The sequence below is a fragment of the Quercus suber genome, unplaced genomic scaffold (genome assembly GCF_002906115.3).
Source record: "Quercus suber isolate HL8 unplaced genomic scaffold, Cork oak 2.0 scaffold_452, whole genome shotgun sequence".
In the NCBI taxonomy this organism is placed as follows: Eukaryota; Viridiplantae; Streptophyta; class Magnoliopsida; order Fagales; family Fagaceae; genus Quercus; species Quercus suber.
In genome coordinates this window covers 479,445-489,881 of record NW_027069903.1, presented here as the reverse complement: position 1 = coordinate 489,881, position 10,437 = coordinate 479,445, and positions in this window count along the sequence as shown.

The window sequence follows — 10,437 nt, the reverse complement described above, 5'->3', positions numbered from 1 at the left end:
ATACATCTAGACCCATATATGATTGAAATCTCAAAGAAAAAGAAATGTAATTCATTAACATTTGGATTATATCATTTTATTGCAAATTTCATTTTGGATTTGAGCTTGACCAATTGGACTAGGTTTTCTTCTGGGAACATTTCAAGGGATGTAGATGTAGTAATACACCAATAATCACACTGACAGCCAAAAAAAGCAAATCATTCCAAAGACAATCTCACAGTCCCAGGTCATGGTTTTGATTGAGTCATCATGGTTGACCTATAGTGTGTATCTATGTAACTACCATTTGTCAATGTATCATGCCCACTCAGAGTCACCATCATCTTAAAAGTAACTGATAACTACTACTTTTTAGTATATTGATTATTGAGTTAATCAAAGTTCTTAATATTCGTGATTGACTTATTCTTTAATTTTTCTTTTTTCAGATAAAACGACAGCAACGATGGCACATAGACATATTTGTCTGGCCAGGAAAGAAAATGTTGAGTGTATAAGGAGACAAGAAGTTTATGTTAGTGCATTTTGAAATATGCCTTCGAGGAATGGTTAGATATTTCACTTAGATGGTTTTATGGCTATATTAAAATGTTAAATTTTGTTATACACTTATCAGTGCATATAATCTGTACATACATTTATGATTTTAGTTAAAATTGTGAAATTTTAAATTGTATTGTATTTGTATATAATAATGAGTGCATGATAATCATTACTAATACTATAATGCAAATTTCTCCTATACAGATAATCTTTTATCTTTGCAGTGGTATTGATATGGAGAATCAAAAGTGAAAAACGTATGCAGAAGTTTTCCCCGTGAGCCTGAATTTTTGTGCAACTCCTATACCTCTGCAATGCTAAAAGAAGGGAGCAAACCCCTTAGACCCTGTGTATGCAATTACTTCTGCATTTGGCACACTGTCTGTCTGTCTCCAACTCTAATTAGTTCTCTAAACCAGTCCACTTCACCAGTATGTCAAACTGTTTATAAAAAAGAGTCATGCAACAGCCACAAACTATTTTATAATATTTTTAAAAAATATTGATGTGACTAATTTCTTATTGGTTTTTATTTAGGCACACCATTTATATCACATTTTCATTTACCAATAATCATTCACCATATCAATAATTTGTAATTTTTTTTGTAAAATAATTTATATCTCTAGTATTATTTTATAAAAAAATTATAAAAATAATACAAATTTTAATGTGGTAATGAATGTATTTAAAGGATGTCAACAACGTAATAAATAAATATTAGATTAATTTTTTGTGATAGGCAACACAATTGTTTGTAATTCTTTGCAGGGGTGGCTCCACATAGTAGTCAAGTGGTCGACCACCCTGACTTCTTTTAAAAAAAAAAATTATATACATAATTATATTTAAGGACAAAGTTTGAATACAAACTTAGTTGTAGTCTAATGCTACAAGTTCCTTTAAAAAATTAATATTACTACATATTTTAAAAATCTAATCATTTGATTACATGTTCTTTACGCTCTTAATACACATGTCAAATTTTGTGCTAGTTAGATATTATTTACTATATGATTCATAAACTTATTTTTTATGCATAATTTTATACTACAAAAACTTGTGATTGAAATTATAGATTGATGACATAGCTATTGATCTTTAATTTTCTAGAAATTTTCAAGCACGGAGGGTATAAGAAGAAAATGTAATCCAATTGTGGATTTGTCAAAATTCACATCTAATAAAAAGATATTAAGTAAAGTTGTAGCCTTAGGCTACAACCAAGTTTATAGCCAATCTTTGTCCTATATTTAAATTAACATGTTTTGTCTACTCTAAAAACATATTCACCATCCTAACTAGATAATCTCAAGAATTTAGATTCAATAAAAATAAGAGTAATGCTAGAGATACAATAAAATGTCATAATAATTTCACAAATTTTCAAAATTAGCATTCCAACTCATACATGGGCTTTCTTTAATCTCTAATTTAAATATTTTTGTGTGCTAATGTTGGAATTATTGTGACATTTTATTGTGTCTCTAGCATTACTTACAAAATAATCTTGACCCTCCAAACATAATTCTTAACCCCTTAAACAAGAAATAAAAATAAAATTTCAAATAGCAATAATAATGAGAGCAAATAACATTAAAATAGCCTAAAAAACAAGAAGATTAGACCAAACAACAACAAATGAACAAAATATTCTACAAAAGCTCATTCAAAAATAAAAAATAAGAACCCTTAATCATTAAGATATGTAAGTCGTTCAAATCATTCCATAAAAATAATTAAATAATTCATAATTTCATTTTCCTAAATAACAGTACCAAGAGAGAGGTTGTGGCCTTGAGTTCTCCTCGGTGATGCTGGGAACTCTTCTCCTCAATCATAACATGCATGTATCGTTCATTGCTCCCTCTCACTTTCTCAATTTTTCTCTTCTCTGTTATCATTTCATACTTTTTCTAGCTCTCATCTTAGCATTCTCAGTTCTCACTTAATTTCTCATCAGTTTTTTTTTTTAGAAGGAAATTGTAAATTTCACGTATTTTAAAATATTTTTTAGCGATATTTACTGATATATTCAAATTCTCTTTTAATTAGATTTTGTATGATTTAAGTTTCTTAATAACCACCTTAGAAAAATGACTCTTTAGTATCACAAAAGAGATGAATATGCAGAGAAGACTGATCATGTAATACATGCATCATCATGAAGGCATATGTTTATGTAAGCATATGTAATGCTTTTGCAAGTTTGTTTGGGTCTGTCATCTGTGCTGTTATCATAGGTAAGAGTTTATAGAAAAATCCAGGCTGCTGGCCGGGACTGCTTGACCAGGAGGACTGCTTGGACAGTTTCGGCTAGTTTTGACAACTTGACTCTACCAAAAATAAAGTTCCACCAAGACTATGGATTGGCTTATAAATGGAAAAAGAACTAGAGAAAAGTTGTGCTATCTTGCTAGCACAAAGCTTGTAGACAAAATTAAGGAGAAATCTTTCATATAGAGTGAGATTGGACTTATGCTAAACCCCACACTACCAAAAAAACCTTAGGTCCAAAAAACGTGGCCATAGGCCGATTTGGCCAATAACCACGTTTTTTCAGGCTGCGTTTTCAAATGTGGCCCAAACCTCATGACTATAGGCCAGAGGGGTCTACGGCCGCACTTTCCAAACGAGGCCTAAGACCAAGACCTATGGCCGTGTTTCAAACGCGGCCTAAGGTGATAAACTATGGCCACGTTCAAAATGCGGCCTAAGGTGATACACTATGGCCGCGTTCAAAACGTAGCCATAGTCTATCACCTTAGGCCGCGTTTCTATAACCTTAGGCCATGTTTTAAACACGCGGCTTCAGACCAAATTTAAAGCCACATTTTAAACATGCGGCTTTAGACCAAATGTAAAGCCGCGTTTATAAAATGTGGCTTTAGGCAGGCTAGAGCCGCATTTTATAAACGTGGACATAGTTAAGGAAAAAAAAAAATTGTTCGCCAAAAAAAGGAAATACAAAAGGTCCTATAGCCGCGTGTTTTATACGCGGCCATAGCTGCATGCAAAAAAACGCGGCTCTAGTTCAAAAAAATGCGGCTTCAAACGCGTTCTATGGCCTCGCGTTTAAAACGTGGCTGAGGTTTTTTCATTAAGCCGTGTTTTTTATAAACGCGGCTTTACTCAGTCTAGGGCCGTGTTTTTTCAAACGCGGCCCAAAAAAACGCGGCCTAAGAGGGGCGACTTTTGTAGTGCCATTTCCTTTAGGAGATTCGCCCAAAGTATTAGAACTTCGTACCTGTGTGTGTTTTTTTCTTCCTACTTTATGTAATCTTAAATAGATCTACTTTGGTATGCAAATTTCTAGATCTAGAGTTATGGCATATATAAAACCAAAAAAAAAAAAAAAAAAATAAGAATTTTAAAAGTTTGGATAAATTTTTTTATAAAATAATTTATATCTCTAGTATTATTTTATAAAAAAATTATAAAAATAATACAAATTTTAATGTGGTAATGATGTATTTAAAGGATGTCAACAACGTAATAAATAAATATTAGATTAATTTTTTGTGATAGGCAACACAATTGTTTGTAATTCTTTGCAGTGGTGGCTCCACATAGTAGTCAGGTGGTCGACCACCCCGACTTCTTTTTTTTTTTTTTTAAATTATATACATAATTATATTTAAGGACAAAGTTTGAATACAAACTTAGTTGTAGTCTAATGCTACAAGTTCCTTTAAAAAATTAATATTACTACATATTTTAAAAATCTAATCATTTGATTATATGTTCTTTACGCTCTTAATACACATGTCAAATTTTGTGCTAGTTAGATATTATTTACTATATGATTCATAAACTTATTTTTTATGCATAATTTTATACTACAAAAACTTGTAATTGAAATTATTGATTGATGACATAGCTATTGATTTTTAATTTTCTAGAAATTTTCAAGCACGGAGGATATAAAAAGAAAATGTAATCCAATTGTAAATTTGTCAAAATTCACATCTAATAAAAAGATATTAAGTAAAGTTGTAGCCTTAGGCTACAACCAAGTTTATAGCCAATCTTTGTCCTATATTTAAATTAACATGTTTTGTCTACTCTAAAAACATATTCACCATCCTAACTAGATAATCTCAAGAATTTAGATTCAATAAAAATAAGAGTAATGCTAGAGATACAATAAAATGTCATAATAATTTCACAAATTTTCAAAATTAGCATTCCAACTCATACATGGGCTTTCTTTAATCTCTAATTTAAATATTTTTGTATGCTAATGTTGGAATTATTGTGACATTTTATTGTGTCTCTAGCATTACTTACAAAATAATCTTGACCCCCCAAACATAATTCTTAACCCCTTAAACAAGAAATTAAAATAAAATTTCAAATAGCAATAATAATGAGAGCAAATAACATTAAAATAGCCTAAAAAACAACAAGATTAGACCAAACAACAACAAATGAACAAAATATTCTACAAAAGCTCATTTAAAAATAAAAAATAAGAACCCTTAATCATTAAGATATGTAAGTCGTTCAAATCATTCCATAAAAATAATTAAATAATTCATAATTTCATTTTCCTAAATAACAATACCAAGAGAGAGGTTGTGGCCTTGAGTTCTCCTCGGTGATGCTGGGAACTCTTCTCCTCAATCATAACATGCATGTATCGTTCATTGCTCCCTCTCACTTTCTCAATTTTTCTCTTCTCTGTTATCATTTCATACTTTTTCTAACTCTCATCTTAGCATTCTTAGTTCTCACTTAATTTCTCATCAGTTTTTTTTTTTTTTTTAGAAGGAAATTGTAAATTTCACGTATTTTTTAATTTTTTTTTAGCAATATTTACTGATATATTCAAATTCTCTTTTAATTAGATTTTGTATGATTTAAGTTTCTTAATAAACACCTTAGAAAAATGACTCTTTAGTATCACAAAAGAGATGAATATGCAGAGAAGACTGATCATGTAATACATGCATCATCATGAAGGTATATGTTTATGTAAGCATATGTAATGCTTTTGCAAGTTTGTTTGGGTCTGTCATCTGTGCTGTTATCATAGGTAAGAGTTTATAGAAAAATCCAGGCTGCTGGCCGGGACTACTTGACCAGGAGGACTGCTTGGACAGTTTCAGCTAGTTTTGACAACTTGACTCTACTAAAAACAAGTTCCACCAAGACTATGGATTGGCTTATATGGAAAAAGAACTAGAGAAAAGTTGTGCTATCTTGCTAGCACAAAGCTTGTAGACAAAATTAAGGAGAAATCTTTCATATAGAGTGAGATTGGACTTATGCTAAACCCCACACTACAAAAAAAACCTTAGGTCCAAAAAACGTAGCCATAGGCCGATTTGGCCAATAGCCGCGTTTTTTCAGGCTGCGTTTTCAAATGTGGCCCAAACCTCATGACTATAGGCCAGAGGGGTCTATGGCCGCACTTTCCAAACGAGACCTAAGACCAAGACCTATGGTCGTGTTTCAAACGCGGCCTAAGGTGATAAACTATGGCCGCGTTCAAAATGCGGCCTAAGGTGATACACTATGGCCGCGTTCAAAACGTAGCCATAGTCTATCACCTTAGGCCGCGTTTCTATAACCTTAGGTCATGTTTTAAACACGCGGCTTCAGACCAAATTTAAAGCCACGTTTTAAACATGCGGCTTTAGACCAAATGTAAAGCCGCGTTTATAAAATGTGGCTTTATGCAGGCTAGAGCCGCATTTTATAAACATGGACATAGTTAAGGAAAAAAAAAATGTTCGCCAAAAAAAGGAAATACGAAAGGTCCTATAGCCGCGTGTTTTATACACGGCCATAGCTACACGCAAAAAAACGCAGCTCTAGCTCAAAAAAATGCGGCTTCAAACGCGTTCTATGGCCCCGCGTTTAAAACGTGGCTGAGGTTTTTTCATTAAGCCGTGTTTTTTATAAACGCGGCTTTACTCAGTCTAGGGCCGTGTTTTTTCAAACACGGCCCAAAAAAACGCGGCCTAAGAGGGGCGATTTTTGTAGTGCCATTTCCTTTAGGAGATTCGCCCAAAGTATTAGAACTTCGTACTTGTGTGTGTTTTTTTCTTCCTACTTTATGTAATCTTAAATAGATCTACTTTGGTATGCAAATTTCTAGATCTAGAGTTATGGCATATATAAAACAAAAAAAAAACAAAAAAAAAAAAATTAAGAATTTTAAAAGTTTGGATAATCACACAATAAACCTTAGAGTTTGATCTTGATCTAAAATTAAATTTTGAAATTTCAATTGCCTATGCTCACCTTATGTCATAATAAACCCTATGGGAAACCTTCTAACCTTCTATCAGTCTGTGTGAAGCGAGAGTGAACAACATACAACATAGTTTATAGAAAATACTCCTAAACGTTATTATTTTACCGCAAAGTACACAAGAGTCAAGATAGTATTAACGCTTCCCCTCACAAAACACTGGTTGGGGATTCTGTCCTATATCTCTTGATCTTCTGCATTTATGAAAATATTTTGATTATGTTTATATGCAAGCTGGATTGAATCTTTACCGTACCATGAAAGGAAATGAGTTTAACTATGAAGAAGCAAGGAAATGTTTAACTACGAAGAAAATAGGGAGAGTTAAGGGAGGAAAGAATTTTCTACTAGAAAAATATTATTGCTTGCATAGTTTTTTACAATTACATAGACAAATATATACAAGCTTAACAAAACCAAAACCTATAGCTCTTTTCATAAATTGAAGTTTTACAACAAAAATTACAATCTTAACAAACTCACTATAAATAGAATCCAAAAAAAAAAAAAAATTGAAACAGCCTCAAACTAAACAATGTCTTGTCTATATATTTAGTTATTTCCTTGTTTTTTTTTTTTTTTTTGATGAACCAAACACTTTATTAAAAACAAAGAAACAAACTACAACACCTTATTGGACTCTCTCACAACAACAGAAGAGAGACAATCTGGGCAAGAACCACAGCCAAAAAAGCCAAAAAAATTACAAGATAAACTCCATTTTGCTAAGTTGTGGGCAGCATGATTACACAGCCTAGGAACCCACAACACCAACACATTACCATGGAGAGCAAGTAGTGACCTCAAATCACCACAAAGCGACCTGATTCGCCAAGGAGGAGGTAATGTCAAATTTGAAAGAAGCTGGACAACAACTTGAGAGTCAGACTCCACATGAACAGAATCACCATCCATAGCAGGGGCAAAAGAGATCTCCCATCTAACTGCTTCTGCTTCAGCTTGAAGAGGAAGGGTGGTGTTCACTTTCTTGGAGCTAGGAGTTTTTTTTTTTTTTTTAATAAAAAAAATTTTATGAACCAAAAACTTTATTAAAAACAAAGAAACAAACTACAACACCTTACTGGACTCTTTCACAACAACAGAAGAGAGACAATCTTGGCAAGAACCACAGCCAAAAAAGCCAAAAAAATTACAAGATAAACTCCATTTTGCTAAGTTGTGGGCAGCATGATTACACAGCCTAGGAACCCACGACACCAACACATTACCATGGAGAGCAAGTAGTGACCTCAAATCACCACAAAGCGACTTGATTCGCCAAGGAGGAGGTAATGTCAAATTTGAAAGAAGCTGGACAACAACTTGAGAGTTAGACTCCACATGAACAGAATCACCATCTAGAGCAGGGGCAAAAGAGATCTCCCATCTAATTGCTTCTGCTTCAGCTTGAAGAGGAAGGGTGGTGTTCACTTTCTTGGAGCTAGGAAACACCAACTCCCCTCTCCAATTTCTCACAACTACAGCGATGACAGAAAAGCAAGGACCCACTACTGCGTTTACATTTATTTTTATGCTCCGCCTTGAGGGAGGAAACCAAACCTAAGGAGAGGCTGAAGCCAGATGACTAGAAGAGATTTTCTTGTTTTGTCTAAACTAGCAAAGCCTTTGTATATCTTGCTATCTTTTTTTTGCTTGTTTTGTTTGAATTAACCGATTTCCTACTTGATGTGCGGTACATTTTGAAATTGTAATGACACAAAAAATTACTAACTTGTTATTAATTTCCTCTAATATTTCAATAATTTTTTTTTGGGTAAAATTTTTAAATTTTGTTCTATTTTATGGACAAAATAGAAAGACAATAAGGTTGGGTGTAGTGATTTGATCATTCTATATGTGTTTACAAATTTGAAAATTGCATAATATGGTGATTGATATAGATAGGCATATTTCATGCCTACTCAAGAATGAAATTATCGTTTTGATAAAATAAAAATGCAAATATCCTTCATTTATTTTTTTTTTTTTCCATTCTTGATTGTCTTTAATTATTATTAGTATTATTTCCTTTTGTTGAACTTTGATTCAATTGTTAAAAAACAACTAAATATGAGCAAGAATACCATATTTCAAATCAATTATTTCTCATAAAAACTTTAGAAAAATGACATCAAAATTTCATTATACTAAAATAATAAATATACCATTTAAAATAACTAATATAACAAAATAAATGTATTTATCCTATTATTATTATTTTCAATTACATAGAATAAATACTACAATGTTGATTCTCCACACATATATACAGGTCACTTAAAGGAGTTAGGAAATTTAAATACTTAGGATTAATTTTAGTGAATTCACAAATATTTAATTTTGATGATTTTTTTTCTTATATAAAATTTATACTATAAATTCCTTTAATATAAATAATTAATGCGCAACTATAAATAATAATTGATATATGTATTTACTTTATTAGCTAATTTAATAAGCTAATACTTTGATCATAAATGTACCTGTTTGTTGGGTTGGAAACCTAAATAAAAAGAATATCAATGAATGAATGCACCACATGACATAATCTTGTGCTCTCTCATGAGGTCTCTACTTTATATATATATATATATATATGTTGAGAACTCCTAGTGTTTTTTTCTATGGACAAAATTTAGCTACAAAATCGATTGTAGCATTAGGCTACAAACTCACTCAATATCTTTTTATTGGAGGTGAATTTGACAAATCCACTATTAGATTGCATCTTCTTCTTATATTCTCAATGTTTGCAAAATTTCGAGAAAATTAAAGATCAATAGCTATGTCATCAATAAATTTTTAAATTGCAAGTTTTTGTAATTTAAAATTATACATAAAATATAAGATTATAGATTATATAGTAAATGATATCCGATTGACACAAAAATTGACATGTGTATTAAGAGCGTAAAAAACATGTAATTCAACTGTTAAATTTTCAAAATATGTAGTAATATTTATTTTATTGAGTGAGTTTGTAATTTAAGGCTACAACCAATTTTGTAGATAAACTTTGTCCTATTTCTATTCCCTATCAATGATAGTGCATGTGTGAATTACCACTTATTAAGTTTTTAAGTTTTAATTCATTAGATTCTCAAAAAAAAAAGGGGGGGGGGTGGGGGAGTTGTTTTTACTTTTTTTTTTTTTTTTTCCAAACGAGCAGTTCATATTCGTAGTGATAATTAAGAGGTTGTTAGGACGTGATCGTTTTGTTGTAGATATGGACTAAATACTATTGACATTTTGTGCACTTAGTTAATTGTTCTTGAAGAATTTTCTTATGCGTTAGGATTTTCCATTTTAATCTAAAAGATTATTTGTGGGAGTAATTTTTTTTTTATTTAAGTTTATGTTTAAATCTTATGGAGTTTAGATCTTTTTTTTTTTTTTTTTTGAAAATTGAATGAATTTCTAAATATTTTTTTATTTTGAGACTCAATTTAATTGTTTCAGAGTTTTTCATTACGGGCTATATATAGACTCTATGAATTGAAATTTTTGAGCATTACATTATATGGAAGCGGTTCCAACTTGACGGAGTTAACCTGAGATAATTCAATGTCTATGGGCCTGTTTGATAAAAGATTTCTAGTAACGTTGTTTAAGTGTTGTGAAAATATATG